Source organism: Kogia breviceps, chromosome 4, assembly GCF_026419965.1.
Source record: "Kogia breviceps isolate mKogBre1 chromosome 4, mKogBre1 haplotype 1, whole genome shotgun sequence".
Lineage (NCBI taxonomy): Eukaryota > Metazoa > Chordata > Mammalia > Artiodactyla > Physeteridae > Kogia > Kogia breviceps.
Window position 1 is genome coordinate 167,518,920 of NC_081313.1, and position 19,915 is coordinate 167,538,834.

The 19,915-nt window shown below is 45.5% G+C and overlaps 1 protein-coding gene across 11 annotated transcripts in view; it reads right to left on the reverse strand.

Annotated features, from left to right (window-relative positions):
- Positions 1–11,892: 11,892 nt before the first annotated feature.
- The window catches only part of FBXW11 (F-box and WD repeat domain containing 11), a 127,715-nt gene continuing 119,692 nt past the window's right edge, over positions 11,893–19,915 (reverse strand). For 8 of the 11 annotated variants that reach the window (XM_067032313.1, XM_059060589.2, XM_067032315.1 and 5 more), the window contains one exon: positions 11,909–14,520. The gene's annotated coding sequence lies outside the window, so the exon portion shown is untranslated. Of the gene's footprint in view, positions 14,521–19,915 lie in introns of all 11 variants that reach the window. The other 3 variants (XM_059060590.2, XM_059060588.2, XM_067032308.1) reach the window with 2 other exon arrangements.

Genomic DNA, 19,915 nt, shown 5'->3' on the forward strand with positions numbered 1-19,915 from the left:
GAAAAGTGCCCAAAAGGGAATTTAATCAATTGGCAGTTCTTATAAGCTCTCAGATCATGCTCTGAGTGTGACAGCACTATATTCCTTCTTCTGAGAGGATGGTAATATACTCTGAAAGCCTTTCGTCAGGCTTTCCTTAAAGTAATTGTTCTCAACCTGGACGGTTTTGCCCCCCCCAGAGGACATTAGGCATGTCTGGAGAGATTTCTGGTTGTCACAGTGGGGCAAAGGGGAGGAAGTGCTGCTGGCATCTAGCGGGTAGAGGCCAGGGGTGCCGCCAAACATCCTACAATGCACGAGATAGCCCCTCCCCCAACCAAGTATGATCCCCTCCAAACATCAACAGTGCTGAGGTTGAGAAATCCAGAAGAAGTAATACATCATCCAGTATTTTACTCCCACCAGCTCTCCTCTACACCCAGAGCTTCCCCGGGGGTCTTAAAGTACAACATACTTGAAGACAAAAACCAGGCTGTTAGGGAGCTTTATTACTTCGTGATGTCCTCTTGGACTCAAACCCAATTGACTCAAACCCAATTCAAAGAAGCTACCCAGAGTTTACACACAGGTTATGCATCATCCCCTCCCATTACCATAACAACCACACCTCCTAACTACTGGACCAACAGGACGAGCAGGCAGCCTCTCTGAAGACAGACAGTCTCATCCAGTGACACCTGCATGGCTTCCCACATCCGGCAGTAATGATCAAACAAATAAGCAAATTATATAAGTCCCACATATCCAATAAAGAGGAAAGATAGCATTCCCTTTCTATCTAGAGGAACATTTCTCAGTGTGTTGCTGCTCCAACACTAGTCCTGTGAGATAATCATAGGATTAAAAAAAAAAAGATATCAAAATCAAACAAGTGTGGGAAACATGAAAGCCTCTGTTACCTTGTGGGTAGAAGGCTCTGATAAGTCCTACAGTTTAAAAAAACCTGTTTAACTTTCTTAAACTTGCTATTTCCCAAATTCACATGATCACAGAATCCTTTTTCACTTATAATACTTATTTAATATTTCATAGAACTATTGCCCCACAGGACACCCATTGGGAAACATCTCAAGGGAACTACAGAGAAAATGAAATATTAATGAGATATAAAAGCAGATCTGGGGAAACCAAGTAATGGTGCAAATAGACGAAGTTCCTTTGCCCAGAGAACTGTGCCTTAAACTTCTCAGTATGGCTCATCCTAGTTTCATTTGAGCATCCCTACATTTTTTTTTTTTTTTTTTTTGGCAGTATGCGGGCCTCTCACTGTTGTGGCCTCTCCCGTTGCGGCGGAGCACAGGCTCCGGACGCGCAGGCTCAGCGGCCATGGCTCACGGGCTTAGTTGCTCCGCGGCATGTGGGATCTTCCCGGACCAGGGCACGAACCCGTGTCTCCTGCATCGGCAGGCGGATTCTCAACCACTGCGCCACCAGGGAAGCCCAAGCATCCCTACATTTTTATGGCTACTCCAAAAGAGGCTCTTGAGGGCTGACCGACTGTCAGGCACTGGGCTAGACAGACTCCACTAGATACTGCAGTGATGGGTAGGATTTGGAGAAACTGCCATGGAAGAGAAGATGTTGCTCTGTGAATGCCAGCCTTCCTGGAGCGCCTTCTCACGTGAGGGAGAATGGAGGGATTGGGCCCTTGAATCTTAAAATCTTCAAGTAATTTCAGGAGCATGCAATTCCTACATATCGGTTATACTGACCTCTCAAAGTTTAACAAGGAGCTGGGCAGGTACAGGGGGTCGGAGGAACAGTGCCCTGACCCGTGAATGGTGGCGTCAGGCACAGCCAAGTGCCTTCCTAAAGGAGGCCACCCCATCCAAGGCAGCTGTAGAGGGAAATACCTTTAGGCTGTGCTTGATCAAGGGGCGGCCACGGATTGGACAAAAGATGGGCACCTGACTCAAGGGCAACCCATCCATTGGCTGGTTGGTGACCTATGAGGAGGCCAGAACAAAAAACCCTGCCCAGTAATTGAGTTGATGGGTTCTGCGCTTCTAAGATTTAAATAGGAAAAATATGGAGTGAGTCAGCAAGTTGGTGGCAGAAGAAAAAGATGCACAAGTAACGAGCTGACACTGCAGTGATGGAATGAAGATGCGTGAGCTCCTGCTCTGAAGGGATCTGAGAGCAAACGGCCTGCCCTGAATCCTGACCTCAGAGACTCACATGCAGAGCCAGGAGCCAGGCTCCAGGCTGCTGACCCAGAGTCCTGGCTCCTAATCAGCGGGGCAGCACAGGGAGCCCAGGAGTCTGCTGTTCTCCGAGGAGCCAGTGTCAGCCTCAGGCTGACGTCACCCAAAGAAAGGCGCCGTTTTAGAGCCTGCAGTTAGGAGAACTGGGACCTTGATAGTGACAGTCAGTCCAAATGCTGGCTGGGCCCAGCCCTCAGCAGGAAGCCCCTTCGCCTCCCAAGGTACCTTTGGAGTCTAGGACCATTGACACTCCACAGATTCTGCAGTCATGACATATTACAGCTAATGTCACACCCAGGGTCTTGCCATGGCTGTCCCAGAGATCACACAGAAGACACTGCAAAAACACAATACAAAACCTCGTGCCTAGACTAATAACGCCACAGTGCTCTTGATTTGAAGCTTGGGTGGCTTTTTGCAGGGGAAGGAGGCGGTCAAATTCATATACTTGTCTTGAAAATGAAGTAATGCCAACCAAGATGCAGGGAAAAGGGGCTGGGGTCGACTTCACTCGCCTGAATTCTGCTCCCAGCAACAGCATTCTGGAGGAAGCAGTGGCAGCAGAACTATATCACAAGCCACTTGAATTTCATCCCAGGCTTTAGGACCTAAGCGTCAGTGACCAATGTCTTGGGGCCGGAGTGTGAGAGCCAGCGGGAGATACAGGCAGCCGGCCGGACCTCCACCGCAGCAACCCAGGGGGTCGCGTGTATGTCAGACCACCGAGCAAGACTTGGTTCAATCCCATCACACTCACTGAACCCACACTTCGCGCTACACGTTGTCCTCAGTGCCCTTACATGTGTGACCCCATTTGTTCTCTCCGTAACAAACAAGTCTCTGGACACGTATTAAAGTTATGGGAAATGGCTGCATATTAAGCCAGAATGGAGGGAACCTTGCAGGCAATTTAAATTCAGAATTTACTATTTTCTCTTTGCCTTTTACCCTCTCACCTCCCGAAAGTTATTTTAAGAGCAGAATCATTTGAATGATGGAGTATCTGCATTTAGACTTTTCTCTTGCCTCCTTTGACCAGCTTGGCTGTTCTCAGACTCTAACCGGATGTCAGAGTTACCGCACTGGGTGGGTAGAGCACACATACTGTGTCCTGCACTGAATTCACATTTTAAGGGTTTTTAAGAGTCTCTGATTCTATGTGTTTCACCTGAAGTGCTCACTTTGGAATCCAAGGGCTGCAAAAGGGGAGACCCTGACAGAACTGTACCCTGACAGTTCTGGAATCCACAGGTTTGTTCATTCAACACACATTTATCAGTACCTGCAATCAGGGCTGGGATCGTAGCGATGACCAAGAATGGATTCTGCTGTGAAGGAATTCGAAAGCCCTCTGAACCCAGACTGGGCTGGTTCATCTCACTGAATGCTCAGAGCAGGCCCGAGAAGGAGGAGGGCTTCGAAAGAAGTATCTGGTCCTCGATCATCCGACCAATAAAGAGCAGACAGGAGATGTGAACCCAAACCCTTTAACTCCAAGGTGGACTCTTTTACCCTCTCCACCTCCCAATCCTCAAACGTGCACATTAATAGCTACAACACCCAGGAGAAAGTGACAAGGCAGGAGAGCAGTCCAGGCATGGAGGATTTAGCTCCCGCTCAGTGGATCGGGAAGGAGGTTATATCCGAGCTGAGCCTCGAAGAATGTGCAAAATTAGTCATTTCCCATGGCAAAAAATCGGGCCAGGTGGCAGGGGCAGTGGACACTGGATTTTCTCTGCCTGGCCTCCGTTCCCCTTTCTTCTTGGACCTCAGCACCCTGATCTTCCTTTGGGCATCTGCCTCCCTTCCCATCTCAGTCCATGTGGTTTGTGTGGGGTGGCCCCCAACCCCTGTCTCCAGGGTGGCTACGTGATCCAGTCCTGGCCGATCAGAGCATCTCATTTCTCTGACCACAGTGAGGGGTTTCAGGGTGGGCACATGACCGAACCTGAGCCAAGGAGATGAACACGAGCAGTCTTTGGGCCCCGCCAGGAAGAGGGATTTTGCTCCACCAGAGATACTAAGAGGCTAGGATGTGCTCCTGGGGTTGCTTGGAGCCACCTGGCCACCTTGTGAGGAGAGAGAGAGCCTGTCTTCCAATGAGACCATGAGAGAGGAGAGCTAGGCAGGTAGGGAGAGTCCCAAGAGGAGGTGACATTGTTTGAGGCCATGCCTGAAGCTACCCCATCCCTGGGCTTATGTGTATACGAGCCAGTAAATGCCCTTCTGTGAGGAAATCAGTTTGAATTGGGCTTCCATCCTTGGATCAATAGAGTGAGAAAAGTAGAAATAATAGTCTGAGAATAATAGCACTGAAACTATGTTGGACCTTGACATTACTATTCAGCTGGGGATGCAGAAATCAAGACTTCTTTGTAAGCTTTTCTGGAACACAATGGACAGGTTGCTTGATCAGAAAGCAGGGTAATAGACTCTCAAGAGCTTTAGCAGATGTACTGTGGTTCAGATTCTCATTTGGACAAGGAAACAGGGGCTCAGAGAGCTGAAGGACATGGCCCACAGTGAAGCAGAGAGCGAGTAGCCCCACAGAGATCAGGATGCTGAGGAAACAGTCTTGGATAGGTGGGCTTGGATGTGCGAAGGGTGGAGGACCTAGATGTGGGCTGGAAGAAGGAAGCAGTGGGCAAGCACCTGGCAAGAGGCCTTGGGCTGGGCAGGCCTTGTGGAGAGCCAGTTCAGGATCAGACAGAACTGGAGTCACATCCTTGATCTCCTGTTTTATTAGAGTGTTTCGAGAGTGATCTTGAAAGCCACATCCTGTTCTGTGCCTGAATGCCGTGGTTTATAAAAGAGGGTTCAGTCCTTCATTGAACTATGAGTCCCTGAGCTCTCTGATGACCACACCCCAAAATGGTCTCTGAAGAAGACAAACCAGATTCTGGGCAGGCCTCAGAAAGGTTACGTTTCTGGTCAGGGAAGTCAGGAAATACACAGTTTGTTCATCATCTGCCTTCCCATCTCATCCTGTAGGCTCCAGGGGACGGGGAGCTTTGTTTTGTTACTGCCTAGGTCAGTACCTAGCACGTGGTAGGCCTTCAAAAAATAAGTCTTGAATAAATACGAGTGAACAAATAAAGTAATAAAATGGTAAGTACTGTACAGTAAATAGAATACAGGATGTGATAGAGAGTGACATGGGATAGTTTAGACGACCTGGTCAGAGGAGGCTTCTCAGAGAAGAGGGTATTTTATTTGAGCTGAGACCTGAATGGCGAGCAAACAGCCATATGAAGAAGCTGGAGAAATGCCTGCTAGGCAGAGTGAACAGCATGTGCAAAGGTCCTGGGGCAGAAATCAAGACTGGAAAGAAAGCCATGTAGTTCCAGTGGGAGTGACAGAGGGAAGCTGATGTTGGAGAGGTCAGCAGGGGCTTGATCACGGCTGACCGTAACAAGGAGTTTGAACCTGAACTAAGCACAGTGGACAGCCATTGGACAGTCCTGGACAGGGCAGGGACATGATCTGACTTACGTGTTCAAGAGTTCTCCCTGCCCTCTGTGTGGTAGCTGAAATTCAGCAGGAAAGACAATAATGTATGTCACACACAGCATGCGGCACACAATAGGTGCTCAGTGAACAAGAAGCATCCTTCACAACCCCTAATGCCACATCTACAAAGGCTCGCCAGTGTCCATTCCAGACCAAGAATGTGCTCTTTATCCTCTGGGTTCAGGCTCTCTCTAGCTACCCTCTGTGTACTCTGATGGTCATAGTAAAGCCAACAGGCTAAGCTTTGGAGGAAAAGCCTCTCCGCTTTTTGGTTACAGTAACAATCCAGGAGTCACGGTGGGGAGGTGTAGGGTGCGGGGCGGGTGGAGTGGGAGCCTTCTGTTCAATGTTGAGCTGCTCCCAACATACTTTTCAAACATTCGTTTGCTTTTGCCCAGTCTCCTCCGTAAGAGACACGCTTTCGGATGTGTTTTGAAAAATATTCCATATGCTAATGGAATGTCACCATCTGCCAAAGAAGGCAGAGCTGTTTTTAAAGGAAAAACTATTACAGAAATGAGGTATTCACAGAGGGGCACTAAAGAGCCCAAACGTCGCTGACCTGAGGCTGACCTGGGCTGCCTCGTGTTACCAACATGAAAAGGGAGTGAGAAAATCTGAGGCCAATTAACTTCTCTCTCTCCCTCTCCCTCTCTCTTTTTCTCCCCTCCCCTTCTTGGAGACATGATGAAATTTCCTGAAACAAAAACTCGCAGCCCGTTCTATAAAATGCTTTCGCCTCTGGTGGAAAAAGCCCCGATGGTCCCTTTTATCTCCTCATTCCTGAGGCGCAGACCTGGCCCCCCGTCTGTTTGTGCAGATGGGCCGCAGGGAACACTCCCAAGGCCCCGAGAGGCCGGGCCGGAGCGGGAGGCCCCGGTGCCCGCTGGCTCTGGCCGCCCAAGCCCTTGCCGTCGGGAGAGCACGGCGCTGTCTTGGACAGAGCAGGAAACAGGATTAGGTGTCCTGTGGCGTGATTAGTGGACAGGCATTGTTCCCTGGGAGGCCTGGGCAGCTCAGACGGACGCAGTGTTTGGAGAAGAAGGTTTTCCAAGTTCTGGGCACGTCCTCCGGGCCCTGCGAAGCCTGCTGGTTATCACGCCCCTACCTTTCCGGCGGCTTCTTCTCCGCCGTGGTCGCTGGCTTGTCCTCCTGTGCCCTCTCCTAAGTGCCATGTGCTTCCGGACTCCGTGGCAGGCCTCTCTCTTCTCCACAGCCCGAGTCCTCACCACTTGAATATCTCCCAGGCACCTGCAACGTCCAAGTCCAAACGCCCTTCCAACCCCCTCAGCCTGACTGCTCCTTCCCTTATCTGGGGGACCAAGCGCCCCGCCGGCTAGTTTAGTGCAGGGTGTGCAGGGGTTTCCCACTTCAAGGCCTTTGCATCTCTGCCCCCACTAGCCTGGAACATTGCATGGTGGGCTCTTGCTTATCGTGGAGGTTGTGGCTCAAATGTCTCCCAGGCCACTGCCCCCCACTGCCCTGTGTGATCTCTTCAGAGCACTTATCACGGTTTGAATTTATCTTGTGAACTCACGCGTATATGGGAATGGTAGCTTTCACTGTGTGTTGTCAATTTTTTCTTGGGGAATGTAAGTTTCCTGAGAGCAGGGACCATGTCTCCTTTCCATTAGAGCGGCACTTAGTGGCACACACAGGGAACAGGGGTGCCACCTTCAGCGCCCAACCCCCCCAACCAAGGTCCGTACTTTCTGTCTCAATACCCCTCGAGACCACCCTCAGTGTTCTGCCCTATTCCAGACCTCAACCTTTCTCTCCTGAATCTCAACACTAGCCTTCTAACTGGACGCTACCAGTTTCAAACCCCACCATGGCTGCCTACTGCCCCCAGCATACAGCCCCCTACTCGGCTGGGCCCCTGGCACCCATCCCGTCCAGCTCCAAGCACTCCCCCACCCACCGTGCCTCCTTGAAGGCACACCACGCACATTTGTTAACGACTGAAGAACAGCTTCACAGGTACGAGTGTGAGGGAAAAGAGATGTGCAGAGGGTCTGTTAATGCAGGGGGACTGCACAGCGTGAGGCCTGGCTCCGTGAGAAGACTGCTGGCATCGTGGCGCCCACTGAGGGGGAGAGGCTAGGCAGCGTGGTGGGAGCTCAGCCGTGGCAGTCAAGACAGACTGGAATCAAGCCCAGGGCTTGCTAGGGAGACGCACCTGAGCCTCGGTTTCTTTAATGTTAATAATATAACCACACAGGGTTATTCAGAGGATTAGAGTAAAGCCCTTACCAGCAGTCCTGGCATGCACTAATGGTGGTTATTTCTATTCTTGCTGTCGTTGCAGTTGGTGTTAATCAGTCTCTCCCCTGCATCACCCACCGCCCCCAGCCCTGCCACCTATACGCACATTGAGGACCTGATATTGTCTCCTGTCCACTTGGAGATGCTACAACAAGCTGAGCATACTGGCATGTTGAGGTCTCATTCGTTTTCCAGAAACATCCCCTGCAGATAGGATATATAGGCTGACTGCTTTTTTGTGTGTGTGGTATGCGGGCCTCTCACTGTTGTGGCCTCTCCCGTTGCGGAGCACAGGCTCCGGATGCGCAGGCTCAGCGGCCATGGCTCGCGGGCCCAGCCGCTCCGCGGCATGTGGGATCTTCCCGGACTGGGGCACGAACCCGTGTCCCCTGCATCGGCAGGCGAACTCTCAACCACTGCGCCACCAGGGAAGCCCAGGCTGACTGCTTTTAAAGCGGAGTTATTCTTAATTTTAAAAAAAATTAACAAAAATAACTTGGTGTAAACATGATTCACCTGGTCCATCTCCCCCTGTTCCACCCACTGAATAGCCCAGACTACTGGTTACAAACTCAAGTCCTCACCGGAACCAGTCCTCACGGGGAACTGTCAGCATGCTTCCTCATCTTTCCCCTTCAAGAGGCCCAGGTAGGCTTCAGTCTCCCTGCGCACGTTTAAACTTGTCTCGTCTCACACCCTCCCAAACTCTAACACTTATACTTTGCTCTGGGAATTCTGTACCATCTGTTTAAATGACACAGGTGAAGCTACCAAAAAGAGCTGGCACCAAGAACCTATTATGTACCAGGCACTGTGCTAGGCACTTTAGAATATGTCATCTAATCCTTACAGTGATTTTAAAATACTGTCTCCACTTCCCAGATGAAGCAGCTCAGGTTCAAGGCAGGAAAAGCCCTTTTGCCCAGAGGGCCTGCTGTCAGGTAGCTGGCAGAGCTCTAATACCGACCTAGGACTGTTGGTCCCAAAGTTCATGCTCTTTCCTCTCTGCCATCCAGTAGACCAGTGACCCCCATGGATAGTCTCCATCAAGATCCAAAGGCTGTGGTGTTCTAAGAGCATTTCTTCCCAATCCCCAGGGCTGCAGGATATTTGGGAGAACAAACACAGCCCATGAGCACAGAATGGTCCCTTGGATCCAAAAATGGTGGTAAAGGATGGAGAGATTAAGCTGTAGTCGCTGATACTCCCCAGAACATCGGCTTGGAGCTGCTGTTCCTAAGGCATATGCCCCACCACAGATTTTAAGTCTCTGGCGTGGTCACTTCCCGGTTTTCCCAGACCAACCCAACAATAACATGTCTACTCTGAGAAATACAATTAAGTGATTCTTGGAGACAAGATGAGTAGGTGGCCACAAAGTTGAAAGCAATGGAACAATACAAATCCATTTATAGGAGTATGCTTTCCAGGTTACCCTGCATGCACAGAGGAAATAGTGACTTCTGATCTGCGCTACAATTCTTCCACATGGCTTCATACAACCAATAAAAATTTTACAACATTTGGATGAGGATTTCAGTGCATTTGGGCAGGTAAACACTTGAAGATGGCCCTGTTCTCAGTTATCCTACAGATGCTGATTGAGTGTCTATGAGGTGTTAGACCCAGCTCTGTGCAACAGACAAGCAGGAGTTTGGAGGTCTTGGAGCTCCCAGTCTTCCCCAGCTGGAAGACCAAGTCTTAGGCCTAAATCCTGCTTTGCTTTAGTGCAAACTCAACCCCAGCACAAAAGCAGGCAGCTGGTGTGCACGCAATGTGTAGCATGTACAAGCATGCTACCTTCAATGTTAAATGTGATTGAAGACAGTGGCTGTCACCTCTTGGCTCCTTCCTCCTCCTCCTCTTGTCTTTTCAAACACCTCCCTTCTTGGGTCATTTTTAATTAACCAACATGTATTGACTACTGAGTGCTGGTCACTTTGCCACAAAGTTCATCACTTAATTTGTCCTTTTTCTCTGGAATCCCTTTCATTCTTCAAGAATTCAGTTGCCGGGCTTCCCTGGTGGCGCAGTTGTTGAGAGTCCGCCTGCCGATGCAGGGGACACGGGTTCGTGCCCCAGTCTGGGAAGATCCCACATGCCGCGGAGCAGCTGGGCCCGTGAGCCATGGCCGCTGAGCCTGCGCGTCCGGAGCCTGTGCTCCGCAACGGGAGAGGCCACAACAGTGAGAGGCCCGCGTACCGCAAAAAAAAAAAAAAAGAATTCAGTTGCCAATCTTGGATGCAATGCTTCAACAGGTCACTACTAGAAAAGCTTAAGATGGTTTTAGTTCAGAGACAGCAAGCTGATACTCCAGCAATTGACTTAAAAAAAAAAAAAAATCAGTTCTCAACTTTGATAAATTGGGTCTCTTCATAACCTGGATTTTCAGCTTTTCTTGAAAATTTACACCTGGCATCACTGGGTCTGCATTCCAGCAACAGATCATCCAGAGCTAGAGCACACACCCTCCAGGACTTGGACTAGTGAAACCTTCTCTTATACATGGGAAAGCTGAGATCCAAAAGGGGGTATTGCCACACAGCTAATTAGTAGCAAGACGATCAGCCAGTCTCCCTAATTTCCCTTCTCCTTATTAACTAGAAAACAAACAGGCTGAGGTGGCAAAGCACCACTTAGTCTGATTGTATATCCAAGAAGTTCTACCAAAATCTGAGAATCTCTGTCTGTGCATTCGTAGCTGTGAATTTCTTGCAGTAACACTTCACCTATCAAGGAAAAGAGAAACTAGTATTGACTGCTTTGTATTGACTGAAGTTATGGACTGAACATCTATATGTGAGGGCAGGAGACGACCGGAGGGGTGAAGATCCAGTCCGAAAACTGAAGCTTTTCCACCCTGCAGCACAGTTTGGGTTCAACGTCTGCTGTTCATAATGATTAGCCCAAATCACCAAGAATAGTTTATTCTGTTTAGCACAGGCAGGGATAGAAAGACCTGTGAAAATGGAGAGTCATTATAGGAAAAGACAAGAAACCACTTCAACCTGATGCTCAAGGAACTAAATAACTTATGGAATATCCTTATAACCAAATACTAGACAGCCATCAGCAAGAATGAGGTAGAATTACATGTACTGACATAGGACATAGTCTCAAGAAGACTAGATGAAAAGGTGCAGTACAGCACGCTACCATTAATGTTACAGGGCATGGGGACAGTATGTGTGTTTATATGTAGACAGGTAGGTAGGCATATACGCATAGACACATACATACACACACCCTTCCATACACAGACTATTATCCGTCAGAGGATATGCAAAAAACTGGTTAACAAGGATTGGAGGACGGAGGGTCAAGAGTGAAAGGGAGAACCGCTTTGTACACTATCTTTTATGGCTTGTAAATTGGTTTTCTTAACCGTATGCATACTACTTATTTCTAAAACATTTTTTTTTTTAAAGAAAAATGAGTGGGGACAAAACTGTATAGAATTACTCTAATTTCATCTCAAAAGTCTACCTTACCAATTCGGCTAAGGGCTGGCGGAATCTAGTTATCAGGAAAACTCTGCTACTACTCAGGCCTCCTGAGCAGAATCCTGCAGATACTAACTATTCCTCCTGCTCTAGTCCTCAGCCAGTGATGTGTCCATCTGCCAAAAGGAAAGACAACAATTTCATGTCCGATGTGTACGTGGGAGAGGGCTGCAGCTGCACTTCTCACCACTGCCCCCCCAACCCCTTCGAGAACCAGAGGATCTACTCCCACCCCGAGCCATTTGGCACGTTTAAGGGACCATTTTCATAGTAACTTGCGAGACAATTAAGCACTTGTGGAAAGCAGATTTGCTGGGGAGGAGTTCTGAACCAGCCCCAGGGCATGGACTGGCATTATCTACAGTTCTCCCACACCAAAAACAGTACTTCATCTTCAACCTCACTGTACGGAGCAGATGATTTTTTCAATCTACAAACTTTAATTGTATGTCACTGAATTACTGATAGCACGTTAACAGGTTTTTTTTGAAAAATTTCTTAACAGAACATCAGAGTATTGCAACACTTTATTAAGAGTATTGGCTTTGAATTAGTAGCTAAAGTAACAATTGCATTGAAGCCAGATCAGGTGTACTGCATAATACTCATACTTGATTTACTGACATTACTTAGCAATTTATTGGACAAAGGTCAAACTTTTTGTTTTTTATTAAGCACATTCCACAGTACAAAGCTGTCGTGAATAATATCTGTACAATTTAACAGTTTCAATAGCTGTTCAGACACAAATTTATTTCAAACAGTTATTGGCAAACATAATTAATTACAAGTTAGAATTAGACTATCCCAGTGCTTTAAAACATTAATATAGCAGTAATTTACAGTTTCTCAATTATGGTTAGCAAAATAAAGTCCAGAGTACAGCTGGGAATTACTACTATAATCCCAGAAAGTCAGAATTCCTCGGGTGCCAAAGTCCCCTGCTATAATTTAGTAGGCACAATTCAAAGGTTGTGTGCATATTCAAAGGCCATGATCTCCCAAGGAACCAGAATTTCTATATTAAACATGCAAAAACAACCACGGAAAGTCCATTCGTTCAGAAGAATTGCCTCCTCCCCTGCCCCTCCCTGCCCTGCCCCCTGGGCTCTCCTAACCAATCTGATATTAAAGCTGTAAGGTAAGAGTGGTCAAAGTTAAGTCACTTTCACAACCGCTGTCAGGGTTACAACACACAGCCGCTGAACGGAGATTTCTTTTTCTTAACACTTTGAGACTCAACTTTTCAAAAACAGAAATTAATTTACTGACATGTAGGAGGGAAGGATGTATTTTTTTAAAAGGACGAAGGAGAACAAAAAAGCAAACCAACCCAATAAACCACAGACACACACATTGATTCCCACACCATTCTCAATGTAAAGGACAAAACAGAGCCCAAGCACCTTCCCCTCAGTGGGAGAGTGTGCTTCCACGGGAAGAGGTTTAGTTACAGGAAGTTCTCATTGGTCCTTTAAAATGTTAGCAACATTCCTTGATCTTTGGAAACAATGGTAAGGGGAAAATCAAAACCTAATATTGAACAAGGGAAAAGGAGTGCCAACCAGATGCCAAAGTCCTTTCCATGCACGTCAGCATGATGGTGCCATTCACACATTTGGGCTGCGGAGCGCTCGGGAGCCAGGAGAGCTTGCCGGGGCCACGGCAGCAGGTTGACACCAGAGATGACAGGGATGGGGTCATGAGCCTGAGGCTTCACACCACCTGGGAGGACCCTTGAACCAGCCTGACGCGGGTCCCGGACTCCAACACACAAGTGGGCCCTGCTACCACCTGACAAGGGCAGGACGCACGAACGCCAGAGCCGGGAGAGCCAGTCAGCGGGGGCCTTCTCGCTCTTCCCTTCCCAGGGTTACTAACACAGAGTGTGACCTGTGACAGTGAAGTCAAATGAATGCTATGGGAAGTGACCACGAGTACTTAAGAGTACTGATGAGGAAAAGAACAACAGAAGTATTTAAGGTACCTCTCTATTGTATATACTGCACAACGAAGAAAACATTTTATGTTAAACTTTAGAAATTATATCTTAAAACAAGATTCCCATTAAAACACACACACACACACCACACGCACGATGACAATGACAATGACAAAATAAGAACACCATATGAATACTGCAGGAAGGGTTCTAGGTAATCCACATCAACCCTGGTAGCGGGTTCTTGAGCCCAGCCCACGGCTAAGGGCGAACACACTCTGCATTAGTGTCTCAGGCACGGGGGCCCTGACTCGAGCAACCTTGAGGTTAAACTGTTATGTACATTATATCTACATGCGGATACAGTATTTTAAATTAGGAGGCAAGCACACATGTAAAGGTGTTACTCTACCAAATATCAGGAGATGGTTGCGGGTACAGAGAACAGTTAATGAAAGAAAAGAGCTATATTACCTGTTGGGAGATAATATAACCTGGCTTACAGTTCTTTAAATTAAAAGAAATTGGTACAGAAAGGAAGTATAATCCAAAAAATATTACTAAAACAATCCAGAGAAATGTTTCCATTGTCCAACATGTTCCTAATACAAGTCAAAATTCATAATGACTTGGGACGGTCAAAAGGAGAATGCTAACTTCTGAAAAGGAAAGCCCTGGACATTCTGGGTAGGTGTTTGGCACCCAAAATTTCGCCGAAGAATGCTGTTTCTTAGTATCAGACCAAAGTGCAAAGCAATATAAATTAGAGGCCAAGTCTTCTCTTGACAGTCGATTTACTTCTGTAAAACAGACTGTACGTTCCTTTTATATGAACAATTTACATTTGAAGCGATAGATTTCTTTTCACTGATGGGGGGAGGAAATGGGCTTCTGTACTACTGAAAGTCGGTGAAGCTAAGGTATCCTTCTCAAAGTAGAGGCTGGAATCGGAGGTGAGAAATGTCGGTACTTGAAGAGTTAGGCTGCTTTGCATCTACCCAGCGTCTAGAACCAATTCCAGCTTCATAACTCAGCTGTGAAGAACTCCCTTAGGCATTTGGTAGCCATGTAGCCAGTAGTTCAAGACTAGGAAACCCTGAAAAAACAAAAACAAAGGGAGTATGGATGGATATTCTGGTTAGACATTGAGATATACACCACAGCCCATCCACATCCACACAGACATGTATGTACTTGCGTACACATAACACTGATTTTTAAATAATCAGCATCAAAATAGAAGCTGCAAGTTGTTTTGCACATACTACATACCAGGTATCAGGTTTATTTAAACCTCTCAAGAACTTTATGAGGTAGAAACTATTATACCTACTTTACAAATAAGAGAACTGAGGCTCAGAAACATTATTTGGTTTAAAGCATTAGCCATTATACCCTGGGATAAACCATATAAAAAAGAATGTATTTATGTGTGTATTACTGAGTCAGTTTGCTGTACAGCAGAAATTAACACAACATTGTAAATCAACTATGCTTCCAGGAAAAAAAAAAAAAAAAAAAAAAAGCAAGCATTAGCTGTTAAGTGAGAGGGGATTCTAAGAGACGACTGACCCTATAACCTATCATCTTTCATGCTGCTAAAAGTTATGCACATGTAACAAAATATGCTTAATGTTAGATTTTATATTTAGCATAATCTTAAATTTACGCCAGTCAGAGGCCACCAGGACCTCTCTCATGACCGACCAAGAGTCTTCATCTATCACTGTGAAACAAAAATATGTAAAAGCTAGTAAACAGGGTACTCCTTCTAAACAGAATGCCAACAGTCAGAAATTACTTCTTTTTGAAATAAATCATTTATAAACAACACAATGTAGAGGAGAAGACAACTGAATGTGCTATATTTTTTTGACCATGACCTTGAGTCAGGAACAATTTTTTTTTTTTTTTTGCGGTACGCGGGCCTCTCACTGCTGTGGCCTCTCCCATTGTGGAGCACAGGCTCCGGACGCGCAGGCCCAGCGGCCATGGCTCACGGGCCCAGCCGCTCTGCGGCACGTGGGATCTTCTCGGTCCCCTGCATCAGCAGGCGGGCTCTCAACCACTGCGCCACCAGGGAAACCCAGGAACACGTTTTAATCACAATCTCTACATTCATCCATGTATGTAAATACACACACATACCCCTACGCAGAACATTCAGGAAACAACACTAATCATTACTATGGACAATGCAGGCTGACATTTTATACCCTAAATTTCACCCAAAGTCAAAATCCATTAAAATGATTTCACAACCACTAGTAAGTTACAACCCTTTCCAAACACTGCACTAAACCATTGGCCTGGAAGATCTAAGTCACCTTTAGGTCTAAAATTCTATGGCCAAAAAGAGAGAGAGAAAAAGAAAGGGGGGGGTGGGGGTGGTTGTTTGGTTTTGTTTTGCTTTTAAAACTTGTATATATTTTTTTAAGGCAATTTTCCTAAAAGGTTGTTAATTTTCACAAAATCCTAATTTCACAAGAACCCTAATAAGCTTCCAAACGAATGCAAGACAGATTCACAATTTCATCTGCCACTGTTTTCCCATGAAGGATACATAAGAGTATTTGAATTATTTTAAAAATATTAACACCCAGAGATAAGAAGTCAGCACTCTCAAACGCTGCTGGTGGGAATGTCAACTGATGTAACTCTTCTGGAGGGTAACACAACTCTTAAGTATCAAACCTCTTTAAACATCATAGCTTTCAACCTAGACACTGCAGACATTTCTAGAATTCTATCCAAAGGTAATAAAAGGTTGGGCAAAGATTAAGCTGAAAGAATCATGGCAATGTGTTGTATAATAGTTAAAAGCTGGGGGGCGGGGAATATAAATATATAACAGGTGCATATCCAAACAATCAAATATGATTTTGCCATTAGGAACGATAATTTAGACAAACAGTGACATTACTGACAGGCAAGAATTTCACAATAAAGGAAAAAAAAGTACGGTTATCAACCATAATTTTTAAAAGCCTGAAAGGCTACATACAAAGGAGTTAATAATGGTGAACCAAGAAGAGGAGTTATCTACTTTTTACTAATTTCCTAATAGTACTCTTATATTGTCTCATAATAAAAAAGAGAGCTACTGTATACATAGCTCTTGGGAGTTAGTAATTTTTCTAAAAAATGACTCAGCAAAAAAATCTATTGCTAAATTTCTCAACATAGAAATACTCCTACCTTATATTTTAGGCGTAAATATTTTACAGCAAGGTTAAATCATCATTAGGGTAGTGTTTCTTATTATGCATAAATTTTACAGCATCACATGGTAATAATTTTTTTCATGTTACAATAAATGAAAAGAATTTGGAAAAGAGCAATAAAATCTATAAAGTTGACTGCCAAGGTTGTCAAAAGTAATTCACTTTGAAGAGACAAACACATTTGAGGTTTCATTGCTTGTGCTGCTTAAAAAGCAGATAAGATTTTTCCACTGATTTATAATTGTGGATCATAACAAGGCAGTTGTTCTTAGGTTCCCAAAAAGGGGGCGAGAGGAGGGCCTGGAAGAAGTAACACTACAGTTTCCTTTCCACCACAGCCAATGAGAGAAACGGCACTGGTGATCATTTCATCTCTCAATCAAAGGAATCTAATTTCACGGCATTTTAAAGTAGTATATAAAAGTTGTCCAATTTGTGAAAGTTTACTATGTTCTATAATTCATCTATCAAATTCGCCAGAGGGGGAGAAAACATACTACAGATGTCTTAGATTTTATCATGTGCTTCTTTAACAGAGTGGAAAGACACAAACATATCAAAACTACAAAAGAGGTATACTTAAGTTGTTGTATGATATACCTACTCCCCTGACCCTACAGAAGCTCAGCCACAATTGTAGTTGGCTGTGTTCTATTTTATCTATTTCTCTTATGTTGGAAAATAAAAGCAGAAGCATTGGGATATAGTCAAAGCAATGCAGAGAGAGAAATGTATAGCTCAGAAAATAAAAAATTAAGAACAGAATAAACTTAACAAAAGATGTGCAAGACTTCTACACTAAAAACTGCAAAACACTGCTGAAGAGAAACTGAAGAACACCTAAATAATAAAGAGATATACTGGGTTTATGGATTAGAAGACTCAACATTTGTTAAAGATGGAAATTCTCCCCAAGATGACCTTTAGAGTCAATGCAGTCCTCATCATAATATCATAATCTTCATAGAATTTAACAATTTCATTCAAAAATGAATATGAAAACCAAAAGGACCTAGAAGAGTCAAAACAATTTTTCTAAAACTGACTTATTACACAGCGTGGTATTGGCAAAAGGATAGCCATAGATCACAGAACAGAAGCCAGAAAAAGAACTACAAACAAGTGGTCAATTGAGTTTTTGACAGAGTGCTGTAACAATTCGATGGGAAGAGGACCGTCTTTTAACGCAAAAGAGCTGGAACAACTAGAAGGCTGTATAAAAAACACCATACTCAAAAATTAATTCTAAATGGATCAAAGACCTAAATGTAAAAGCTAAGCATATAAAAACTCTTACAACGATGCTGGTCCAAACACAGTAGTCACTAGCTACATGTAGCTATTTATTTTTTATTTTTAAAAATTTTTGGCTGCGTTGGGTCTCCATTGCTGCATGCAGGCTCCCTCCAGCTGCAGTGAGCGAGGGCCCCTCACTACGGTGGCCTCTCCCGCTGCAGAGCACAGGCTCCAGGTGCACAGGGTTCAGTAGTTCTGGTACGCAGGCCCAGCAGCCGCAGCTCACGGGCTCTAGAGCGCAAGCCCAGCAGCCATGGCACACAGGCCCAGTTGCTCCGCGGCACGTGGAATCTTCCCAGACCAGGGCTTGAACCTGCGTCCCCTGCTCTGGCAGGCGGATTCCCAACCACTGCACCACCAGGGAAGATCGCTCGCTACATGTAGCTATTTAAATTTACGTTTAAATGAAGTATAATTAAATACAATTAAAAATCCAATTCAATTCAATTCAAATATAATTAAAACTTCAATTAAATCAAACCGTACACATTTCATGAGCTTAATAGCCACATAAGGCTCGTGACTACCAAAGTGGACAGTGCAGGGACTTCCCTGGTGGCGCACCAGTTAAGAATACACCTGCCAATGCAGGGGACACGGGTTTGATCCCTGGTCTGGGGAGATCCCGCATGCCGCGGAGCAACTAAGCCCGTGTGCTACAACTACTGAAGCCTGCGTGCCTAGAGCCTGTTCTCCGCAACAAGAGAAGCCACCACAGTGAGAAGCCCGTGCACCACAGTGAAGAGCAACCCTGGCTCACCGCAACTAGAGAAAGCTCACACGCAACAACGAAGACCCAACACAGCCAAAAATAAATTAATTAAATAAATAAATTTTTTAAAAAAACAAACCACAAAGTGGACAGTGCAGCTGTAGAAAATGTAAACTAATCTAGTGAAAGGGAGCAGGTCAGTGTTTGCTAAGGCTGTGATGGCATCAGGCTGTGTGACTACAAAGAGGACCCAAAGGAACTTCTGGGGGGGTGATAAAAATGTTCTTACCTGGAGCGTGGAGGAAGTTGCAGGGGTGTATACATTCGTAAAAACTTGTCACAAAACAGTATACTTTAAATGGGTACAATCTGTTTTACAAAAATCATACCTCAATAAAATTGATTCAAAAACAGCAATGGGGCTTAGCGAAGGTGAAAGGGGCAGGGCAGAGGGAGATGTGTACATCTAGGTACCTGTCTATATGTAAGGAATATATCTAGTACTTGACTATGCCACTTAAGACAACTTATTCCAATTTCTTACTGAGCTATTATCTTTATGTTTGTGGAAGGTGTATGAATACAATGCAGTTTCACACGTATTTATTTATGCGCAAATTCTTGTTGGCCCAGGAGAAAGAGCACAAAGATGTCATGTTGGCCCCGGATGTCACTTGACCAACAAATGTCAACAAGCACTCATAATACACTGTGCGATCTATTAGATACTGGGGCTGCAAAATAAAAGGAGCTCCATGCCTTGTAAGAGAGATAGCATGCAAATCATTTCAATACCAAATAATAAGTCAGATGAAGTAAAGGAGTGTGGGTGTGGTGATATCTACAAAACCCTAACAACACAAGCAAGGGGAGGGAGGTGGCAGAGGTCTGTACTACTGAAGTGTAATTAGGGGAATTAAACAGAATTCAGTCTGGTTGGAGCCCCGGATTTTTGGGAGGGAAGAATGCAAGGCTGGGGTGAGGAAGGGTAGAGAGGACAGAAGGTAAGAGCTAGATATTGAAATTTCTGTTAGCTAATCTTAGCTAAGCCTTGTTCCTGAAAACAACAGGAAGCTAGTGAAGAGGAGTCTGGCTGAGGCAGGGCTAAGATGACCATAGTTGGTAGCAGGATGAAGGGTGGGCTGAAGAGGGAGAAGAAGAGAAGAAGAAGGAGGAAATCAGTTTTCATTTGGGTCCCTTCCTCCTTCCTTATGTATTTCTTTGGTTTGGGGCGAAGGGAGGTTGAGGCAGGGAAGAGC